Raw genomic sequence first — 25338 nt, forward strand, 5'->3', positions numbered from 1 at the left:
ACTAACTGGCTGAAGGAGAGGTGGAAATTCTTCTTTCTGACTACTAAAATCATCAGTTCTCCATTTAAGGCCCTCAGTTGACTGAATGGGACTTCTCTCATCACTGAAGGCATTATCCTTTGGTGATTGTAGATGTAATCAGCCATAGATGCAGTAAACTTACTGATGATTTAAGTCCATGAAATATCTTCACAGTAACAATCAGGCCAGTGCTTGCTTGACCAAACAACTAGATACCATAACCTAGCCAAGTTGACACAGGACCTTAACCATCAGAGTCCACCCCTTGTTAACTTGGTACCCATACACATATCCTTAAACCATACTTAATCTCTAAATAAAACCAGTAACCGTCATGTTTTCACCCAACACGACTCAACTGTCCTGCACACAACCAAAACCACACTAAATCTTTCCTGAAAAGTAGGTAAAATTCCTTCGGTAATATTCAGTCTTAAATTTGACATCCTGTAACTTAAATTCTATGACATAAAATTGATACAACTTATGTTATATGATAAGGGAAAATGATAAGAAAGATATTTGCTTAAAGTATGTATACAAACATATTCATAATAAAATAAGGAAGACATAACCATTACAGTACTCATTTCTCATAATTGGTCATGTGTCTTTGAAACTACCTTCTTTTCACTACACATTCCAAATTCCCTATACCCTCAGCAAGTACCTCCTCTGGTCTGTTGGGGTGACCCAAACCTTCATTCCTGAAGTTTCTGGGCCATTAGTAGTCCCACCTGGGTTGTGTTGTTGAAGATTTTCATTGATTTTGATCACAGCATGGTAGTACTAAGACACCCCTAAGGGATCTTTTGTATTCCAGGCAAACATTTCTTTATCTCCAGTGTGTAGTAGCATTGCTATGTTCCCTCTATAATCAGGATCAGTCACCCCAGCCAGTATAGTAATTCCCTTCTATGCCTGTTGATTCAGAGACATGAAGAGCCCAAAGAGACTGAGTGGCAGTCTTAACTTCTAGTTCAATGTTACCACCGTTGTGTCTCCTAGTGGAAGTACTCCTCCCTCTGAACAAAGTCCTGTAGACCAGCAGAGCTTATGGTTGCAGGAACAGGAAGCAAAAATGTTTCTAGTGGATTCCTAAGGATAATAGTGAGTGATGCCACTCTCATTTCAACCCTTGTTTCCTGAGCCCATGGATCTTGGCTGTGGGAGAAATAGCACCATAGAATGGACACTGATTTAGAGCATTACAACTTTCTGGAGAACATTTCTCCAGCCCTCCAAGGTATTGCCACCCAGTTGGTGCTTTGAGTTTTCAAAAGGCCATTCCACTGTTCTATCAATCCAGTTGCTTCAGGGTGATGGGGAAGATGGTAAGACCAGTGAATTCCATGAGCATGTACCCATTTCTGCACTTTCTTTGTCATGAAGTGGGTTTCTTAATAAGAAGCAATGCTGTGTGGGATATCATGATGGTGTAATAAGGCATTCTGTAAGTCCACGGATGGTAGCTTTGGCAGAAGCATTGTAAGCGGGGAAGGGAAATCCTTATCAGGAGTATATGTCTATTCCAGTTAGAACAAAATGCTGCCCCTTCCAAGATGGAAGTGGTCCCATGTGATTAACTTGACACTAGGTAGCAGGCTGATCACCCAGGCAATTGGTGCTATATTGGGGTCTGAGTGTTGGTCTCTGCTACTGGCATTTGGGCACTCAGAATTGGCTGTAGGCAAGCCAGCCTTGGTGAGTAGAAGTATATGTTGCTGAGCCCATGCATAACCTCATCTCTATCACCATGGCCACTTTGTTGATGAGCCCATTTGGCAATGACCGGAGTGGCTGGGGAAAGAGGCTGACTGGTATCCACAGAAGGGGTTATCTTGTCCATTTGATCATTAAAATCCTCTTCTGCTGACATCATTCTCTGTTGAGCATTCACATAGGACACAAATATCTTCATGTGCTTTGCCCACTCAGAAAGGTTTATCCACATTCCTTTCCCCAGATCTCTTTGTCACCAATTTTCCAATTTTGTTCCTTCTAAGACCCTGACCAACAAGCCAAACCATTGGTCAGTATATAAATGTACCTCCAGCCATTTCTCCTTCCAAGCAAAATGAACAACCAGATTCACAGCTCAAATTTCTGTCCACTGGAAGAATTTCCCTTCACTACTGTCCTTCAGGGATGTCCAAGGAAAGAGACTACAGTTCTGCCACTGTCCACTTTTGGGTGGTTCTTATATATCATGCAGATCTATCTATAAACCAGGCCCAAGTGTTCTCTTTCTCAGTCAATTGATTGTAGGGAATGCCCCATGAGTCCATAGATGCAGTCTGGGAAAGAGAAGGTAATGTGGCAGGAGTGGGGCAATGGGCATTTGGGCCACTTCCTCGTGTAATATACTTGTACCATCAAGGACTGCTTGAACCCAATCTTGTTACATCACTTCAATTTTTTGATGTACTACCACTATGCATGCTCAACTGCATGGCTTGGTGGCCTAGACAACACCCAGTTCATCACAGGCAACTCAGGTCTTGTGGCAATTTTGGTGGCCCATGGTTAAGCGTTTAGTCTCTATGAAAGCCCATTAGTAGGCCAAAAACTGTTTCTCAAAGTAGAGTAGTTGTCTGAAGAGAATGGCAGGGCTTTGTTCCAAAATTCTAAGGGTCTGCACTGTGATTCCCCTATGGGTGTGGTGTGGTATGGTAAAACAGACTGTCAATATGAATGTATGGAAAGACATGCATCTGGTTTGTTAAGGGGTATCTTTGTGAATATTTGTTGATAGTGAGTGATATACATGGCATTTAAGCAAGTAGAGATGTTGGTAACTCTCACAGGGTATGCCTAAAAGAGAGCAACCAAAGTGGCCAGAAGACACTAAATCATGTCACATAAAAAAATAACTGAGGGGCCAAGATTGCTTAATTTGGACTAGAGTATGCTTAGGGGACTTGAGATCTGTTCCCATACATCAAAAATTCTGTTATGTTTATCTTCTGTAAAGGCTGCTTCAAATCTGATATGGAATCAAGCAAGATGTGAATAATTTTTAAAACTTAACTTATGTATGATTTCAGTGTCCAATAAAAGAGTCATACATTGGAACGTATAAGAAGAAAGAATTTAGGCCAATTTAATAAAGCACTTTGTAACAAAGCTGTTTTATAAAGGAATGAGATTTCTCTGGGAGGACTGAATCCATACCATTACAGTTATTAAAAATAAGCTGCTAATAAATCAGGAGAATTTTGTAGGAGGTTATGCAGATATAATTCAAGGATTAACTTCAATGTCCCCTTTATCCTCTTCTAACACTGAAATTTCTCTATTACTTTGAAAAAGTAACTATGATTTACTAGCTGTTTGGAAGGATATAAATATAAAATTCAGTGTTTTATATGAGGCTCAGAAAGTTGAAAATCCAAACTGTCTTGTGAAGATACTCTATCATTGTGTACTTTATCAAAATTTAAAATAGATAGGGGAGGTATGGAGCTTCATTCCACTCCTGGCCATAATGGAGTAAAAAAGGACCACTATAAACAACTATAAAACTTGACAGAATAGATGGACCAGCTGTTTTTGACCTTGGACACTAGGAAGTGATAGACTATGATGCCTGAAAAAGGTAAATAAATGAGGCAAGTACTACAATTATTCCAGTTCACTGCCTGGGGACAGTTTTTGAACCATAAATACAAAGAGGGAGCAAACAAACAGAACCTGGTGATATGGCCAACTTAGGAAGATAGCAAAGTTCAAGGAAATTGAGGTATTTGGAAGAGTGCGCCAGTACTCAGGAAAGGAGATAGATAGGTATAAAAAGGGTTCTAAAGAGCTGCCTAAGAGTCTTCATGAGTCATGCTGAGTAATAAGTCACATATGTGCAGAGAGGAACTCAATGATGAGCCAAGAATGGCAAAGAAGGACCCCAGAGTAATAAGCTGAACAAGACATAAAGATTACAGAGGGTAAGGAGACATTCAAACTTCAACCAGCAAGAATGAAGAGTCCTCAGAGATCATCCAGAGAAAATAGTGCTTTCAGCCCAAATTCCATACCTTAGGAGTAGGGTGGAACTATCCCTTGAGTGAAGGTTACTCTAGCTCTAGATTCACTTAAGAAAAACTTTTAAAAACCCATGAAAGGATCATACTGATCCATAAAAAATTTAACTGCCTGACAGAACAAAGCCTATTACACTAAAGGAAGACAACAGAATCCAGACACTCAACAATGTAACATTCACAATATTGAGCCATTACCAGACATACCAAGAAGCAGAAAAATATACCCCCAAACCAGGAAAAAGATCAGTCATTAAAAACAGAACCAAAAATAGGAAAGATAATGCAACTAACTGAGAAGGATTTTAAAACAACTATTATAGCTATGTACGAGTATAAAAAAAAAAAAACATTAAAGAAGGGGAAGATATGTGAAAGAACCAATGGAAGATCTAGAAATTAAAATTTGAAATAAGAAAATATCTGAATTGAAAAATTCATAGCATGAGATAAATAGCAGTTTAGAAACTGCAGTAGAAAAGGCAATCAAACTTGACCCTGGATCAATAAAATTTATCCAAATTAAAGCATGAAGACCCACCCTCCCCCCAAACTAGAAGCAGAAGATCATTGCCCCAGTAACCTATGGAACAATTTCAAGTGTTCTAACATACATGTAATTTAAGTCCCCCCAAAGGAGGGGGGAAGCAAAATATTTGAAGAAATAATGGCCAAAATTTCCAAACTTGATGAAAACCATAAACACAGTTTATAGAAAACTATACCACAGCACGTAATTATCAAATGCATGAACATCACTGATAAGTAAAAAAAATTTTAAGTACCAGGAAATTTTTAAAAACAACATCAAATACTGAGAAACGAAGATAAGAATTGTCACAGAGAAAATGTTCATACTAATTGCAAAGGAACAAAGATAAAAATCTCTAATGACATCTCATCATAAACTATGCAAACCAAAAGATAATGGAACAAAAAGTTTTAATATGTTGCCTAGAAACAGAAATGGGCTGTGGATACCTGGGGCCTGCAGAGTAGAGGAAGTGGTTTTGACCAGGAGATGAACTTGTTGCTATGATGGGAAAATTCTTGATCTTTATTGTAGTGTTGGTTGCACAAGCATATGTAACTGTGACTTTTCTCACTATACACTCAAATGGGTGCATTTATTGGCATGTAAATTTATATTATATTATATCATATCATATCATATTGTGTTATTATATATTATATTTCAATAAATTTTAAATCAATGAAGATGATATAAAAATAAAACCCAACTGAAAAAAAAAGATTTGATGAGAAATGCATGCATCTAAAGCCCATTCAAATTATTGGCTTCATATAGCTAAAGACCATCCAAGTTATTGCAGTAAAAGCTGTCACATGGCCTGGCAACCTCTAGGTCTTTCAGGAATAAAGATGCTTCTGTTTACTCGCTGTCCCTGGAGTTCCAAATTTTCCCCAGATTAAAGCTGAGTTGGGCTGAGACACTGACATTCCATGCTTTAATCAACTTACGGCAAAGAATTCCCTTTTACATAGGGATGGTATCTTAGTTTTCCCACTGCTATGACAAATATCATGTGATGGGTTGGCTTAAACAAGAGGAATTTATTGGCTCATAGTTTTGAGGGTAGGGAAGTTCAAAATCAAGGCACCAGTGAGGTGATACTTTCTCCCCAAGGACTGCAGCATTCTGGGGGTGGCTGCCTATGATCCCCTGGCTGTTCCACCAAAAGGCAATGCACATGGCAGTGTCTTCTCCTTTCTCATCTGGGTTCTGTTGATTTCCAGCTTCTTCCCATAGCTTTCTCTTACTATTACTGCATTTCTTCTGCTTGTAAACAACCCCAGTAACCCAGATGAAGAAACGGCCTCATTTAGTTGGGCCACACCTTAACTAAAATTAACACTTTCAAGAGATCCTATTTACAGTGGGTTCACACCTGCAGGAATGTAGATTAAGAGCATGTGTTTTTTGGGATGCATATTTCAACCTACCACAGTTGTTTATGATCTGGGCCAGTAGTACATCAAGCTGCCTGGCTCTGTCAGAAATCAAGCCCAGAACTTTAATTTCCCTCTGAGCCCAATACAATCATCAGGGTGAATGCCTAGAGTTCTGGAGCTCCTAGAAACCAGGCAAGTCACAGTATTTACTGTGTATGCCTAATGCCAAAGGTAAGGTAATGGCTTGTTCCTTCCTGCTATACCTTTATCTCTGAGGAGTTCCATGAAGGTAATCCAAGCCTGTTGAGGCTCAAAAGAGTGTAAGTGATAAGTTTTGCAATTAATTAAATGAATTTTATATAGTATGGTTTACAAGAACATCCTTTATAACCCAGTTGTGGTCCAAGATTTGTTTACAGTAGTGTTGATAAGTTTAGATGTCTTTCTCCCCAGAGTGCAAAGGACTTTGACTGAGTTCTCTCACTAGTCTAAAATCATTAACTGATAACATTGTCCTGTGTTGATATATTATCTGTTCTAGCTTGCTAAAGCTGCCATTATGCAAAATACTGGAATTGGATTGGCTTTTATAAAGCTGATGTATTAGGTTACAAATGTACAGTTCTAAGGCCATAAAAGTGTCCAAATTAAGGCAACAACAAGAGGAACCTTCACTGAAGAAAGGCCGATGGTGTCCAAAACACCTCTGTCAGCTGGGACAGCTCATGGCTAGTGTCCACTTGCCCTTTGCTCCTGAGTTCTGGTTTCAAAATGGCTTTCTCCAAAATGTCTCTGGGTTTCTGTGTCTCTTAGCTTCTCTCTCTCAGTTCCTGTGCATCCTTGCTTGTTCTCCCAGGGTGTTTCTCTCTAAGCATCTAGGGATCTGTGCCAGTTTATATATATTATGTCCCCCAGAAAAAGCCATATTCTTTAATGCAATCTTGTGGGGGCAGATTTATTAATCTTTCTAATTAGGGTGTGGTCTCTTGATTGAGTGTTTCAAGGGAGATGTGACTCACCCAAGTGTGGGTAATATCTTTAATTAGATTATTTCCATGGAGGTGTTATCCCACCTGTTCAGTGTGGGTCTTAATTAAATCACTGGAGCCCTATAAGAGCTCAGACAGAAGGAGCTCAGTGCTGCAGCTGAGAGAGACATTTTGGAGATGGCCATTGAAAGCAGACTTTTGCTAGCCCAGAGTTTGCCTGGGAGAAACTAAGAGAACATCCCCCAGACTCTTTAGAGAGAAGCATCCTTGGAGAAAGCCATTTTGAAACCAGAACCCAGGAGCAGACGCCAGCCCTGTGCCTTCCCAGCTGACAGAGGTTTTTCAGATACCATCAGCCATTCTTCAGGGAAGGTACCCTATTGTGATGCCTTAGTTTGGACACTTTTACGGGCTTAGGACTGTAACTTTGTAATCAAATAAACCCCCTTTATAAAAGCCAATCTATTGGTATTTTGCCTAACGGCAGCATTAGCAAACCAGAACAGGGTCCTCTCTTAACTTCTCTGGGGGCAAACTCTGGGCTTCATCTCTTAGCTTGGCATCTCCAAACGTCCTTCTGTCTGCATTTCCCAGCATCTCCAAGCATCTGGGTCTGTGTTGGCTCTTAGATTCTCCCTGGGGCAAACCCTGGATTACATATCTTACCTTCTCTCCAAAATGTCTCTCTCAGCTTCTCTGAGCTCCTTGTTTCCATGAGCTCTCTTAAAGAACTCCAGCGATCTAATTAGGATCCACCTTTCATGGGTGGGTTCACACCTTCATGGAAATGATCTGATCAAAAGGTCTCACCTACAGTTGGGTGGGTCATGACTCCATGAAAGCTACATAATCAAAAGGTTCCATCCTAATCAAAAGACTTATAAGTTTGCCCCCACAAGATTGCATTAAAAACATGACTTTTGTGGGTAACATAATAGATTCAAACCAGCATATTATCTTTCCAATTGTAAAGCACTTTGCCGTGGATTAACTGATGTACAAGAGTTGTTTCATATATATTAAAGTTGTTTTCCCTGATGGGCTCAAATTCCTGGAGGCCCTTTAGAAGTTTGAATCCTCAAACAGGGCTTGATTCGGTCCCAGAGGTACAATAGGCCAATCATCTGCAAAAAGAACTTGGCTTTATTGTGTCCTAGTGCAGTGACCTTTAATATCATTGATGGTGAATCTTATAATGCAGTTTTCCTAGGTGTGGTGCACATCTCACTGATGATAAATGCACGATTTTAATGCTACAGAGAAAGATATTTTTTAAAAATTTTAGTAGTTATGTTTTTAGTATGCATCATGAAATTTATAAGCAAAGCATCAACTTAAAACAATTTCATAGATTATATTTCAGAAGACAAGAGTTAAGAAGCATATCAAATTGAAAATAAACAGATGCAAGTAAAAACTTTAATTAATGTTATTTGGGGCACATGGATGTAGCAAAAATCACAAAGGTGATATGGAAATGCCTGAATCTGGAGGCAGGGGAAACTTTGTTAAGCTCTGTGTTGGGAAGATTTATTACCAAAAATGTTGCACTCTGAGATTTAGTGTTATGTTACACAGCCACTCTTCATTCTCCCCTCACCTCCCACCCATAAACACAAATACGATTTCCCTCCTTGGCCACAGTCACAGACACACACTCATACACATCCAATCGCAAACATTCCAGGCAGCCTCTGTTTTAATGACTGAAATGACTTGTCTGTGAACCTAATGGGATCTCAGAGTAGAGTCTAGATCCCTGAGCTGATCCTCTGACCTCTTCCGTGCACTTAACTCTGTGGTTTATCCAGAGGAGACTCCAACAAATGGGTTTCAGGGAGATTGCAGTGATTTATGAGCTTATAAACCAGGTCAGTAAGAAATAAGTGCCATTTATCAGCTCTGTGGGGTCCACGGCACAGAATTGCAGGAAAAACTGGCTTCTAGGCCTAGCAGGGAAATAGCGTCTTCCTCCCCAGGTGGGCCAGGGAACACTGTTCACCTTTACCAAGAAGCAGCGACTCCAACAGATGTCTCACCAAATATTATTTTTGCCAAGTAGTTTTTCAGTTCCCTTTGGAAATCTTAGGGGAAAAAAAAGAACATGTCAAAACTGATGTTGAGAATTGATGTTATGAATAAAAAATTATGCCAAATTAGCACTTCAGATTTAATTTTATGTGCAGCATACTGCCGAGCAACTTGGAATGTTGACAGGTGGTTTTGAAATAGTTGCAAATGGCACACGGCCTCCTCCACCCACCTTCTTCTCATGGCCGCCCCTCTCCCCCATAGCATTTCCTCTGGGAGAGACACTGATGCTGGATCTGCCAGGGATGAGGAAGTGGATAACAAAGGAACCTGGGTAATTTTAGGAAATTCTTACATTATTTCTAAGCTGCATTCTTATGTAGGGTTCTCAGCTCCTAGATTTTAAGCAATAAGGACTGTTTCAATTATCCTTAAACTCACACTTACTGGGAGGAAAGGATGAAAAAATCAACCTGTTTTCATAATCTGTTCTTGCTAAGAACTTGTAAGAACAAGGTTCTTTTACAGCCTTTCCCTCTCCCAAGTTCACACTCCTTAAGAGATGCAAACAAATGAATACATACATGTATACAAAAACACTGAAGTAAGTAAATAAATAAATAGTGTGCTCTTTCTCTAAAGACAGCATGTGCTTTAAGGCAAACTCTTAAAAATTCAAAGAAATGAATTTGCTTTTGCTTTTTATTTATGTTGAGCACTAATCTGAAATAGGCTCTTGGAGTCATGTCACATGGAACCTACTCCCTTTTCTTTTATTCTCCACACTCTGACTCCAAATTAAGTGACTCATTGATATTGTCAAATACTCACTGAATTGTATGAACTTGATCCGACAAAATGAGCTTTTATTTTCCTAAAGTGGACACCAAAATCCTTCCCCTATTTTTAACCACTCCCTTCTTTAGGCTGACTCTGGTTTATTATGTTGTATGTTGTTCTATGTGTTCTGCACCTTACTTTCATTTAACTGTACATTTGGAAAGAATCTGAGAGGATATGTGGCCCACCATCATTTGCACAAGAAAAACTGAGGTCCAGAGGGAAGTTACTCACCCAAGCTCACACGGAAAGTGACTGATAGAAGTTCTGGCACTTTCTGCTTTCATTCTTGAGCTAAGATGTTTCCCATGATTCCCTCTGTCTCATGTAGCAGGGGCTCTTCAGGAGGGGCAGAGAAGACTCTCCTTTGCTCCCTTTAGATAGGATGTCTTGAATGTTTGCTAGCACATTTGGCACACTTGGCCTCAAAGCTACTCTTGAAATTTTAATGTGCTTCCTTGTCAGTCAATCAAATGTTCAGACCCCTATTCTGCTTGTGTGCCCTGGAATCCATCTGCCTTCAGCCCTGCCTGGGTAAGTTTTGTCCTTAATTTAATGGGCCACAGTGGAGTATAGAGCTGAATACCGGCCACCTCGAGCATGCAGCAGGATATGAAAAGGGAAGGAGCTGTCCACAGAATTGAGGGATAAAGCAAATATCAGACACTTATGGGGGCAAAACAATCAACAAGTGAAATATTCAGAGGAAGCTCTGCCTGAGGCCATACTCTAGGAGCCAACCAAGTTACCCATTTATTCATTTATTCACAGTAAATTTTATGAGCACCCATTTTATGAATACCTTCTGTTGAATGCTATGGGGAATGCAGAGATAAATAACTCATACATTCTTATGCTCACAATTGAATTAGAGAGACAAACTTGGACAGACTCTAGAAGAGGAGCTGTCAAAAATTGTCAGAAAAAGGTTGTGCTATAAACCAATTGAGAGGCACAGGCAAAACCTGTATAATTTTCACATAAAGAATGAGTTCCTTAGAGCTTTGGGTATTACAAATGCATTGATAGTTGACATTCCTCCTTTATTTATGATGTGTCAAGCACTGTGCTAAATATCTTACATACATTAGCTTATTTAAATTCTCACAGTAGACTATATAATTTCCTTTCAAGGGAGAGGAAGCCAAACCTTGTTAAGTTTTAAATAACTTGCCCAAATTCACACAGCTATGAAGTATCAGAGCCAGGAGTCGATTTCAGGGATTTTAACCAAATGGCCCAAACTCGTCACCAAGGAAGACTGCATGGAAGATGTGGCAGTGAACCAAAGATTGTGATTTGATTAGATGATGATGAAAGGACTAATCTGATCTATTGGGATCACGTAACTGGCATGCTGGCAGAATGCTGCAGCAGGGAACAACTGGGTGGTTGTTTGGAAAACTGTGACTTAGAAGCAGAGAAATGCATTACATCCCATATCTTACAGAGCTACTCTCCATTTGTCACTTCAACTAGAACAAAAGAAAGACAAGCATATGGAGTGAATCATCCTCTTCTTTGTCTTTTATTCCATAATTTCTTCTTCACTAAACTCTGATCAAACCTTCCCCACCTAAAGAAAAGTAACCCGGAGAGAAGAAAAAGACAAAGAAAAAAAATAGACACTTCCCCTAATAAAGATGCTCTCCATCAAAAAATAAAATCAGATTTTCTCTTCTTAAAAGGAATAGAAGACAGAGATAAAATCAGTTTTATAGCAGAAACTTGGGGCAATTCCATCTTATATTTGAATAGCACTTTATTCTTTTTCTGCTAAGCACTTTTAGTTATACTTTATTTTAAAATTTGATGTGATAATCCACCCCCACCCCCCTTTACAGGTTGGGAATCTGGGGCTAGAGAAGACAATGATTTTGTCTAGGTAATGCAGATATAGTGACAGAACTAAAGCAGGACTGCAAGTCTTCTAGATTCTGCCTTGTGGAGCTACATGATGTTTTATGTACTCTTGTTCATAATTTTCTCCATTTACATTCTTGAGTATCTTTTATTTTAAGGAAAAGGGAAAACTCCCCCAAATTGCTGCTTTCATTCCTTACAATAAAAAAAAATGCATATATGTTAAATATTACTGTCCTCTTTTATTAGGGCAAGTCTTGAGTATTGGGACCATATCTTAACCATCTTAGTACAATGCACAGCCTCCACACACACCGGAGCCTTAGGCAAGGATGTGTTCCTATATGTATTGAATGAATAACCAGACATGCATGAGCCACTGAAGCTGAGAGGTAGTATAATGGTGGTGAAGAACATTAGGATTAAGAGGTAGAGAGACCTGTTATCTATCTGTTGTGGGATATGGGACAAATTGCTTGACCTTTGTAATTCTTTGATTCACTTTTTTATCTGTAAAATAGAGATACTAATAGAACTTCTCTCATAAGGTTCTGTGAGAATTGAAAATGGACTAATGTATGTGAAATGTTTACACAGTTTGTGGTATTAGTAGGTATTGGAGTGAGTGCAGCTGTTATTGAACTTGACACAGTTTTGGGGAAATATTGAATAGTCTTCCATTGCCATAGCGGGTTAGTAACAGGTTTGAATATGTAATATTTCTATATAGTCAAAAGCCCACTCCTCTGGAAACACCTGTCGAACTCAGCAAAGTGACTAAAAGTTGAGTGCTACCTTACAAAGAAGCATATTATGTCCATTGAAAACCCAGGCTTGTGCTTTCTGCAGTGTCTTTGAGACAATTTAATAAGGGGTTCTCCTGTATTTAATACAAAGGGATGGTTCTTGTGACTTTTTTCTCCTTTTTACCGTGGTAGATCAGCTTCAAGGGGATGGTAGCTTATACTGGAAATATTGAATTGGTGACATCAAGCAATTTCTTACCCTGCAGCTCTGAGTGTCTGTTTTGGCTTCACATCAGTGGGTAGAAGCCTCACTGCTCTTCAGAACGACATATACATTGCCAGTAATTACTTTCCTAAAATGGAATGGGAATTAAAATAAAAGCCTGCCTGTAGAAAGGGTGGCAGGTTTTTGGAAATGTGCATTGGCAATTTGAAGCATGAATAATTAATTTTGTCTTGAGATTAAGTTCAGTCTGTGTTTATGATCTGCTGGGAAAAAAAACTCTAATGGGTTCTAAATAAATTCAGTATCAATTTAAACTATTAGAGGAAGTTAAATCAAAATAATTGGGATATTAAAATACTTTGTGCATTTCTAATCACTGACTTATTGAGGCTCTGGATCTTTTCCAAGGAGCAATAAAATTCCTGGGCTCGTGTTGATGGGCAGTCTACTGTAGCAGCCACTAACTAGGTTCAACAAATTACTTGCAAACAAATGAGCTGTTGCCTTAGAAGAGGGGCAAATACATCTCAAAATCCTTCTCATTCATTCTAATTTTTATGCTTGCTAAATGCCAAGCAGGCATAAAAGGAAAGAATATCCTAATAAGTAGCTAATAAAGGACGAATCCCTTGATCACAAATTAAATTACAGTAAGTATTTAATAATATTAAATAAAATTAAGATGAATTCCAATAGAGCACTGAAGCTGGTAATTATTTATTTTGCTTTATTGCTGTCAATACTTACTGTAATTTAATTTGTGATCAAGGGATTCGTCCTTTATTAGCTACTTATTAGGATATTCTTTCCTTTTATGCCTGCTTGGCATTTAGCAAGCATAAAAATTAGAATGAATGAGAAGGATTTTGAGATGTATTTGCCCCTCTTCTAAGGCAACAGCTCATTTGTTTGCAAGTAATTTGTTGAACCTAGTTAGTGGCTGCTACAGTAGACTGCCCATCAACACGAGCCCAGGAATTTTATGGATTTGATTCTGAGGCTTGGGGAAATTGATCTGTAAGAGATTTCCCTGCAATGTTTCAATATTTTTTGTTTCTTTTATCCTAAGCATTACTCAGCTTATCTTCATTTAATTTTGTCTCTGGAAAAATATTAATATCTAATCCAGCATAAATAAATTAGATGACTGGACATCAAGAGCTGTCTGACAATCAATATGGCAGTTTATGGAGAGAAGACAGCATTTCAGAGCATTTGAAGCAATTTATTCTGAAACCAGAGCATTGCAAATAATAGAAGACTTGATGCTGTAGTCTTGAGACAGAACTTCTATTTTGGTTAACCACAGTTTTTGCCCTTGGGGCCTTAAACTGATTGGGTGATGCCCACCCACTTTATCAAGGGTGATCTTTACTTAAAGTCAACTGATTGTAGATTTTATTCACATCTATAAAATACCTTGACAGCAACATCTAGGCTGGTGTTTGACCAAACAACTGGGCACCACAGCCTAGCCCAGTTGACACCTAAAATCAACCATTACAGAGACCAAAATCAACCATTACAGAGACCATTGGATTTCAGTACTAGTCCCTGAAAATCTGTGTATTTCCTCACAAAGCCTTTAATTTGCTGTGTGAAATCACAACTATAAAAATTGTCAACTCAAATTTTCCCCACCAATTGTAAAGCATTAAAGCACACATTACATTTTAAAAACACACATTTCTTATTCTTTCTCATTTCTTTTCTTCCTACTTCATTTTCCCACAGGGGATGGGAAGAGTAGTCCACAAGGGGCCTGTCTTTGAAGCTATTTTAATCTTTAGTCTGTCTGGTCCTTTTCTGGACTCATTTAATCTGCTTGATTTTTAAGGCATGATTATATCCTGCAGATACCAATTCATGACATCCTTACAAAGAATTGTTCATTAAAATCTAATTTTTACCTTCTAATGCTGGCTTTGTAGCTAATGCAATCTGCAGTAATTATAAATATCCATCTTGCAAAACTTCAGAATTATTGGCATTTATATAAAGTCAAGCAGTGAGAGAACAATATTAACATTGAAGTTAGCTCTTTCCTTGTCATTTCAATGATGTGAAGTTAGTACATATATAGTTATATATATTTAAATAAAAGAATCTCATTTAGCTCCTTTCAATATTTTTACACTGTCATTAGAACTGGTTTGAATGGTACCCAAGGGAGACCATGTTTAATTTAAACCTCATTGCAGGAAAGACATCAGGAAACTTCAGATTCATTACTTAGTTTGATGATCTGAAAAGATTGGGGGGGAAAGTTTTCTATGATGTTGGGCTCTGATCTATCCAAGGTGTCCTGTAGTGAGAGCTTCCCCTCAATTTTTTGGAATATCAGGTGAAATTTAATCAAAAAGACAATCATTTGTGAAAATTTGGTATGATGTCCTGGCTCATGAGTTTAAGCTTTGCATAAGCAGAACAATGAGCTTTACATTCCCTTGGCACTACCAATGTGAGAGCAAGGGTGTGACTCCTGATGTGGCAGGAGTAAACCTGCAGAGATCTCAATGCTGAATGGTTCCAGACTATACAGTTCAGGAGTAGAGCTAAGATAATAGATGTGTAACTTTCACAAAATTGTGTTCCGTTGAAGTTGTCTGCCTATGAGATGAGAGAATGGACGTATTATTGTATAGGAGAAGGAGGACAGACTTTGCCTAAGGATGCATGGTTAGAAAGTGGCAAAGCTATGATTCAAATCCAGGTCTGTTTGATGCCAATTATACAATGCATCTGAACCTCCATATCATTATCTGCAAAATAAGAGTAATAAGTCCTATCTCAGTAGAACTGCTCCAAAAGTTAGAAGAGACATTCTCCACCATTTACTGAATGACTTCTGTATGCCTGTCCATTTCGTTCAATGCCAGGTGTGCCCAGGGAACCAGAATGGAAAATTAGGTATTGGTCTTCAGTGATTGAATAAAGCCCATTTCCTACTAGAACAAACCAACAAAATGAGTCTATTGTTCACAAGCAGAGAGCCCTCAGTTTCTTTCCCTTAGGCTGATGCTTCAGAGTCCTACATATATATATATTTCATACATCTTCTTTGGGAACACTTGAATAGGAGATAGAAATCTCTGGGCCCCTGCCTTGAACTCTGCATTGGGATAGCAATCGAATGGACACCAACATCAAATAACTAGTATTATAAGCATTATTTTAGACAAAAATAATAATTATCTTAGCGTAACATGAGGGGAAACTTTATGAACTCAGTGTTCTTCCTCTTATTTCAAACTGTACTTATTTTAAACACCTGATAGTTTTCTATCCAATGTTTCATGAGGGGTTATGCTAGCTAGTCTCTTTGAATCTCACATCAAATTGCCCTCAGTCTCCACAGATTGAGTTAATTCTTTATGCTATTTTGTTTATTTCTTCTTGTTTTAGTTAAAATAGAAAAAAGATGACTTTTTTAGGGTTTTCTATAAAAGTATTAGATTCGTAAGTCAGACATCGTTTTAGAACCATCAACCCAAAAGAATTTTGAGGTTCAGTGATACCTATTCATTTCTTTATGTGAGGTCAAAAGAATGCACACTCCATTTATTCAGATATTTCTTCATTATTATAGCATATACTACAAATGTGCAGGGTATAAAAGAGAAAGGAATATATTTTTCTTAATCTTGCCCTCTTGGTTCTTAGAGTGAGTTAAGAAGGTATGATAAATAAGCAAACATACTAGATATGAAAAAATACATTGATATGAAAAGTACAATGAATTATTAAAAAGTGTCACTTAATAAATGTTGCTTATGTGCTAGGCACTGTTCATTTGTTATCACATATGATTTTTTTTTTAAAATACAGTTTTATTGAGACATATTCACATACCCTACAATCATCCACAGTGTACAATCAATTGTTCACAGTACCATCACATAGTTGTGCATTCATCACCACAATCAATTTTTGAACATTTTCATTATCCCCCCCCCAAAAAAAATACAAGTAAAAAATAACACCCAAAACATCCCATCCCCTTATTCCCCCCATTATTCATTTATTTTTTGTTCCCATTTTTCTACTCATCTGTCCATACACCGGATAAATGGAGTGTGAGCCACAGGTTTTCACAATCACACAGTCACACCATGTAAGCTACATAAGTATACAACCGTCTTGTCAAGAGTCGAGGCTGCCTCGTTGCAGTTTAACAGTTTCAGGTATTTCCTTCTAGCTATTCTTCTACACTAAAAATTAAAAAAAGATAGCTATGTAATGCATTAAGAATAACCTCCAGAATGACCTCTCGATTCCATTTGAAATCTCTCAGCCACTGAAACTTTATTTTGTTTCATTTCTCTTCCCCCTTTTGATCAAGAAGATTTTCTCAATCCCACAATGCTGGGTCCAGGCTCATCCAGGTGCATCCTTGGGAGTCGTGGGACATGACATGTTGCCAGGGAGATTACACCCTGGGAGTCATGTCCCTTGTCGTGGGGGAGGGCAGTGAGTTCACCTGCTGAGTGGGCATAGAGAAGAGAAGGAGCCACATCTGAGCAACAAAGAGGTTCTTTGGGGGTGAGTCTTAGGTACAATTATAAGTAGGCTTAGCCTCTCCTTTGTAGTAAAAAGCTTCATCACATATGATCTTTTGAAAAAAAAATCACATATATTCTTCCCCCAAATTTGATAGTGTAGATATAATTAGTGTCTTTTTAAGTAGAGGTTGTGAAAAATTGTGTGGTTTATCAAGTCCACTTGAAGAGTTACTGATAGAGATAAGACTGGAACTAATAGAGGCCCAAGCATTTTCCATTTTTCTAGACGATCTCTTCCACATAGAACAAGTTAAAGTCCAAGCCAGTATGGAGGAGATCTATATTCACTCTATACATTAATACAGGTGTCTGGTCAAGATTGCAAGCTTCCATAAGGCTAGATTACTTACAAAAACAAGTTATTTCATAATGTTGTATTTATACTGATACGGAGATGATGCATTTTTCATAACTCTTAAGATCCTTGGGGGTCTATGGATTAGGAATATAAATCCATTTACTGGGTGCAGTGAGACTACATCTGCTGTTGGGAGACACAAAAGGCCGTTGAAATCATACGGTTCAACTCCTTGTTTTATAATCAAAGAACTGAAATTCATTGGTGTGTTCACTTGTGCAGGACCTATTTTAAGAAGGGTATTGAAAAAATGGAATGTGTTAAAGAAAACACATGACACTTACCATTCTGGAGAAACATTTTAGAATGTATTTTCTGTTCGTTCACCCATTCCTTCCATAACTATTTACCCTATAAGTCTATGCTACAGTCTCCATGCATATTCTGCTAAAGAAAACAGTATGAACAGACTGAACTTACAGTCTAACTTGCAGTGAAATCACCTAGAGCACTGAGTCAAAAGACATGGGTTCCATTCAAGGCTCTGCCAACTATTAGCCACCACATGCCCTTTCTAAATTAACCTTGTGGCAGACACAGTTGGTTGTATTCTCTAATACCATTTTCCTCCTCCCTTCCCTGCTAACAGAAGACTAATTTGGTTCAGGTGTCAGACTGGCAGTGTGCTTTATAGAAGCTAAAACCCCCTTCTCCGGGAGATGAGTCATTTTTATTTAAGCCACTCATGATACTCGCACTCTCTAGTCTCATTCATTTAGGTGAGGACATGTGACCTAGTGCTGCCTAACAAGAAACATGGAGATGTTATTTGAATAAGTTCTGGAAACTAATTTCCATCCCAATGAAAACTCAGGAAAAGAAAGATTCCCCACCTCCCTTATTCTTACTCTTCCTGCTTTGAAAGTTATCATGAGTGTGTGATATTTTATGTCATCTTATGAAAACAAATGGAGACATTGATAGCCAATATGGCAGGGTATAAAGTCTAAAACTCTCATGGTCTTCTAATAGTTAACACCACATATTTGTCATGCATATATGTGTGTGTATAAATGTGTGTGTTTGTGCACACGTGTGTATGGAGAAAGGGAAGGGTGGGGGTTTGTTTCTCTTAGCTCTACCTGCAAACACATACTGGAATAAAGAGTTTAAGAGAACAATGTCTATTGCTGATTTCCCAGTGGTATAAACAAATGAATGGATACTTGATGGCATCCTTGAGTTGCTGTACCTACCTCTAGATTTCTTATAATGGGAGATTAATAAACTTTTATTATTTAAATAACTTTTACTCAGGCATTATGATATTTGCAAGCAAAAATATTGTAATTTATGTAAGTGAAAATGCTTTTGAAAACCTTAAGAAATAAATGAGAAAAGTTATGTCATATACATTCATGCCTAATAAGAATTGATTGAAGAAACAGATTATGTTGAATCTGTTCAAGAACAAACGTAAGTAAATATGGCATGTGTTTTCAACAAATATGAAAGATAATAATATAGAAAAGTGACTAAATATACTTTCTGTACTTAGGCTTCACTGATGAGAGTTACATGGTCATTTTTTTATTCCGTATAGTAAATTGGAACTATCCACTTGTGTGCTCTCTCTAAAAGTAGTAAAAATATTAAAAAACAGTACAAGTGGCTTATGAGTTTCCTATTTATATTCATTTATATTTCATAAGTTTACATGAAATAATACACAATAGAAAATATTGATGTCTACATTTTGACAAAGAAGTAAAAAAATGGCATAACAAGATACATCTCAACCAAACTGGCTTTATGTACTCATAAGTAAATAAAATGGTCTATCTGCTTATGACTCAGTGGGACAATTTAGTATCAATCATCCTCCCTAAAGATCCTTACTTTTGCAAACTGTGGTAGAATGGATTGAAGACAAATTCCCAAACCAAACAAACCAAAATGCTTGTTTTTTGATACCATATGTTCTAGCTTAGAGTCATATGGACTCATTATAGGTTTTGTATACAAAAATCAATAGCCTATCATTTGGAAGGCCAATTCAACAGTGGATAATAACCAATAGAACAATACCAGAAATCTACAAAGAAAAAAAAAAGATATACTCCAATATCAACATCAAGGCTAATTTTTAGTTTCTCTGTATTACAATCCAGTCTTTGCATGTATGTAGCCATCATTTTCACACAGCTGTTTTCACAGAGATGCATTGTATTGTAATCTCCTTTTACACTTTCCATACATCTATACTGATACATAATCTTTATATTTATCAATCATTGCCTGCACAGAATTTCATTTTGGCCTGCCATAATTTATTAACCATTACTTTTTTGTCAGATACTAAGAGTGTTTCCCCTTTTTTTTCCTATCAAAAATAGCATTGCAAAAAATGTTTAGGAATTTCTTGTCCTTGTATTATGGTTCTTTTGAACTTTATTAGGCATTTTGTAAAACCCAGAATATTCTAAACCTATTAAAATTGGTATAAAATGATACCCTGTTGATTTATTTTATAAAGCTTTAATAATTAGTGAGGTTGAATGTCTTTCTATACCTGTATTTTCTAATTGCATTCTCCTTGCACAAGTATCTGTTTATATCCTTTGTACAAATCAAGGGAATTTTCAGAGGAAATATTGAAGAATAGTTCCTAAAAATTTGCAACAATTTATTTTTTTCTATAAATCTAGACATGCACTGGGTAAAGGGAAAATCACACACAAACATAATACAATTAAACATTGTCTTTGTCTTCAAGCTGTTTATTCTCAGTCGGGAAACCAAGCTGAACACATATGAAGCAACATAAAAAGCAAAGAAAATAAATGTACAATGCACTTAAATACAAGATACAGTCTTTAAAAATTATACAAGTGCAGTTACACACACACACACACAACAAAATTATTTGTTTCCATGTTTATCTTTTCCACTAGAATTTAAGAATTTTAAAACCAGGACCTGTATCATAATAATATTTGTACTTCTGGCAGCTTGACTTCTGAGTACACAGTAAGTTAGTGGCAAATGAATGAGAGAGCCATGAGAGATCAATAGTTTGACAGGACTTCATAGAAGGTCTGATTTTAGCTATTGAAGAATGAGTGGGATTTGAAAGGACAGAAGGAGCAAAGAGCAATTGTAGCATGGAGAACTTGATGACAGAAATCACAAAGATGGGAATGACTGCTGAGTATTCACGGATCAATAAGGCATGAGCACTCAAGCAAGGAAAGAATGAAGTCATGGGAAAGAGAATGACGGGAAATGAGGTTCACTAGGCCACAGAACACCCGATCATGGAAATTCTTGGAAGTCAAAAAGAAAATTTCAGAGCTGTGTTGATAGGGAAATGAAGAGCTTTGGGCCAGGAATTGAAATTGTATAGACAAATTCTAAGCATAGGCATTGGACAGAGAGGTGCAGAACTGAATAGAGAGGCTGATTTGACAGACCTAATATGACTGGTGTTAGCAATAGAAAAGTGGTAATAGTAACTTCCAGAAATCCGATCTAATAACCCATGGTTAAAGGCTATACAAAGGCATTTTGCCTAATGAAGGTGGATATTTATTCTGTTACACTCTCAAAATTGAACCATCCATTCATTAGATACATATCATTTCAAGAAATATGCAATTTGTGGGGATTCAAATATTTAGAAAATAATTAGGGACCTAGAGCTGAAGCATTCTGTCTCAAAATGTTCGGCCCAAATCCCTAATTAATTTTATTTTTAAAATGTTTTAATAGAGGATGCGTCTCTTTGAAATGTCTTGTCATGGATTATACATTTGATACCAAGGCATGAAGCTTTTCTCATGCTCAAATGGCATGGAGCAATTTTTTGGGACATGTCTCATAGAGACGTAAATAAGGCAACAATAAATGGAGCCAGAGTTAATCCAATTTGGCCAATTTTCTGAGAAAATGACAAAACACCCATTGTTATAGCATATTAAAAAGAACAGAAATGGGGCTGTGCTAAGAAGCTTAAAATATGCATAATTTTGCTACTGCTGTTGATTTCATTCTGTTAATGACATAAAATTGTATCCCAAAGGTCAGCATTCCTCACTGTGTTGATTTCTTCTGGAGGAGGTAGACTGTTGTAATAGATATTAAAAGAATTCAAGGAAGGAGGAAGTATGCCAAGAGCCATTAGTACTCAATTAAGCGAAGATAGCTGTCTAGATATTTTGTTGGTCTCATGATTCCATGTTTCTAGGGATATGTCTGCCTAGATTTGCAAATGTAGATATGACACGAAAAGGTGATTTCTAAATAATTAGGAGGAAATGGCTTATTTGAAGAAAAGTTATACAACCTAATGAATCTACAGTCTGATTTTTATGTATTTATGAGATTTTCAAGACTATCCTAGTCAGGAATAAACATGGGATCACAATAACAGTAATTACAGAATTTTGTTGTGGTTATTTTTGTTTATTGTGTTCACTTACAGGAACTCCATTTTCTTTAAATTCTTCCCAATTTTGATGAGATCATGAGTATATTATATTTGCTTTACTTTGTGCCTATATTCCCCACCCCACCCCCACACATTATTTGTGTGTTACTTATAAAATCAGGAAAACAAGTTACAGAAATGTAATTTAATCCAAATAGTTACCAAGTCTCCAGGGAATATCTTAAGTATGCTGGTGAATTCATGTTATTTTTGTTTTTATATCTCTTCTGCTCCATTGTCTTTGGATGATGCCATCATAAACTTGTTGATATGCTATGTTGCCTGCTCCTTCTTTCCCTGGTCCATCTCTTTGCTCATGCTAACTTCCATGTTTCACTTTCTCTAATACACAGTATCAAAACAAATGATATTTTACTCTCCCACTGGTTATTTGTTTGATTACCCAGGTTACAAAGTAGGGCTACCTCATTGTCTCAATGCTTTTTAAATTGTAGTGTCTTTATTATTACTGATTTAAAAAAAAATTCTAACCCAATGTTCTCAACATTTAGACCTAAATTCATGGAGACTGGATGATAGATCTGTGAATGATCAACACTCTTCTCTACTCAAGACCAACTTTCCTCTTCAGCATTATTCTATTGTTCTTGGATCAATTTAGTGCTCTTCAACTCTCTTGTCTCTTGAGATGAGTTATTTCCTAGAAGGCTCCTAGATACATTATATAAATAGGCTACTGGATGTCCCACTTCACCCATATTCAGACATGAATCTGACAACTTGGAGGAACAAATCTGAAGACTTGGGAGAATGTAGCTATTGGAAACACCCACTTTAATATAAAGGCACATTATTATTAGTGCATGAATTTTACAGTCAATACATTTTTATTGTGTACAGATATCTACATGTAGAGTAAATTTTCAACTGTAATGTTGAAGCCCTGAATAAGAGTTTTTCATATACTGTTTAATGGTTAATTATGAATATAATGGGGATCAAATTTTGATCATTTCTACTTTCAATGTTAACATTTTAAGAAATTAAACATTTAATGCTAAGTGTTTTCATGACTTGAGTATAGTAATCTTGGTATATACCTCCACTGAGGCTAGTACAATTAATGTCTTTTTCCTATTCAGGTGCTGGGGAGAACACAGAGGGATATAAGCAGAGACATGCCAATGTTGCTGCTCGTGTCTGAACTGTGAGATAAGTTTGCATCTGTAATACCCTAATATAGCATTCAATTTCAAAATTAAGTATATAAACTGTTGTCTATTGGGTCAAATCCGAAACTCTATAATTGGTAGATTTTGCTTTGGTATCACATAGCTGAAATCTTCATTTTAAAATAGTCCACGTATTCTTGAAGATCCATTTCTAATTTAAATTGGGGATACTTTGAATCTCTTTAAAGTTATTTTAATTTGAAAATTGGAAATGAGGTTGAAGGCATAATTTACTAGAAGCTGTAACTAGCACTCAGTGAACAAACAGTGTGGGTCTGATTTATTATGCAAATAAGGAGGCAGAATAATATATTCTATCTAAACATGAAGAAATTTTTTGTTTATGGAGTGTCAAGGCATACAAATAAATATTCTATGAATCCAAAATTTACTTTGGAAAGCAGGTGTTTATGTTGGGTTGTAAGAGCAAGGTGCTGGAACAGTGATTTACAGAACTTTTTTGGTCAATTTTAGAAAACACTTTGTCTTGAACAACTGAATTCTATAATGCAAAAATTATCAAAAGCTTTTAGCTACTCAGGTTACTTAAGTGAAAGATGAATTCAACCTTTATGAGCTATAAAAGCCATTGATTACTTGACTTGATTACTTAAACTTGAAGGCCTGAGGATCCTTGTCTGACTGATATATCCCCTCTTTATCCAGAATGTTGGCAAATGATTGCAGAATGATTTTATGAAACTGCAGCATTTCAGGTAAGCACTGTTCTCTCAACAGTCCTTATAGGCAAATGGTAATATATTTAGAGGCAGCAAAGTTTCTAGGCAGCCATTAACCAATCTCACATCGGAGCCAAAACTCACATCTCAAGTGTCAAGTCTATGCTGAGTAGGAGAACCCGGAATAATTTGGTTACTAGCATTTTTCAAGGTCCAAATACATTTTGGTAAAATTATCTTCCTTTAGATAAGGATTAATACACATATCAGAGAAGAGTAATTAGGTAAATGATAACTATGAGAATTATTTCTAGAACTGGGATGATGTGGGCTGTTAGGGGAGGTGAGGACCAAGGCTGTAAATTTCCCTTATTCCTTTGGGCTAAGCTTTCAGGTAGGCAGTATCCTTATTTTATAGGTGGAAAATCTTCAGAGAAGTTAAGTAAAATTTCCAAGGACATTCAGCTGAGAAATGACAGGGTTAAGATTGCAAAATTGATTCTCCTTCCTCTTTTGCACTCTCTTTGAGAAGGAAAACCAGTGATTGCAGACCTTGATTTTTAAAAAGTGTAAGAACAGTGTCAGAGGGAAAGTTATATACAGTAAATAGCCTCCAAAGATATAAAAATTACACTAATATTTTGCTAAAATATCAACATGCTAATGGGCCTGTATAATTTGATGGTTGCCTTCGAGTTTACAGTGTACATTTAAAAAGTCAGATCAATGGTTATGACTAAGTTAGTAAAGATTGTAATATTCATTGCACTTATCTAAAACCCAAATTAAGAAGACTTCTAGACTTCCTTCTTCTAGATTTCCTTCTTCTCTCCCAATCCTGAAAGATTGATGAATTCCTTCAAGAAGAAATTTTTCTGGCTTTCTTTTTTTTTAAGAACCTAAAATGATACAATTTGCACTCAAAACTGGCAGATTTTCTAGATGTGTGATTTCTAATGTCTGTAAGAAGGTAAAGCCACTAGTAACTCATGATGTTCTTAAAATTATGATGACCATCTGCCTTCCAGTTTGTTAATGCAGAACCAATCTGTGAAATATGCTCCTCATTACTGAAACAATAATAATGCAGAGTGTTGTCTCAGTTGTGTTTATTTGATTGTTGCATCTTAAAGAGAATTTTATGCTTCAGGACCATGTTGTAAAAAAGTTTCATAATATTCTGAACCAATCCTGGCTATTTCCTACATCCCATATTGCTCATATTGTTTTATATTCTCTATATATATTCATAAATTCTACCATAAGACAGTTGAATGGAAACGTAATTTTTGCTTTTAAAGGTTCATCTATTCCTACTCCTGTATTGGCACCTGAAGTTATAAATTCTGTTTTTATCATTAGTTGCCATGGGGATGAATGAGCTGCTTTGACACATATGATGGGTAGTGTTTCTGTTCTGTGATTTAGCGGAAAAGGATCAGATTTCAC

General features: G+C 36.9%; 1 pseudogene; it reads left to right on the top strand.

Moving 5' to 3' along the window:
- Nucleotides 1-2311: 2311 nt before the first annotated feature.
- Nucleotides 2312-25338, top strand: part of LOC119509853 — a 43370-nt pseudogene continuing 20343 nt past the window's right edge.

Source organism: Choloepus didactylus, chromosome 15 (genome assembly GCF_015220235.1).
Source record: "Choloepus didactylus isolate mChoDid1 chromosome 15, mChoDid1.pri, whole genome shotgun sequence".
Lineage (NCBI taxonomy): Eukaryota > Metazoa > Chordata > Mammalia > Pilosa > Megalonychidae > Choloepus > Choloepus didactylus.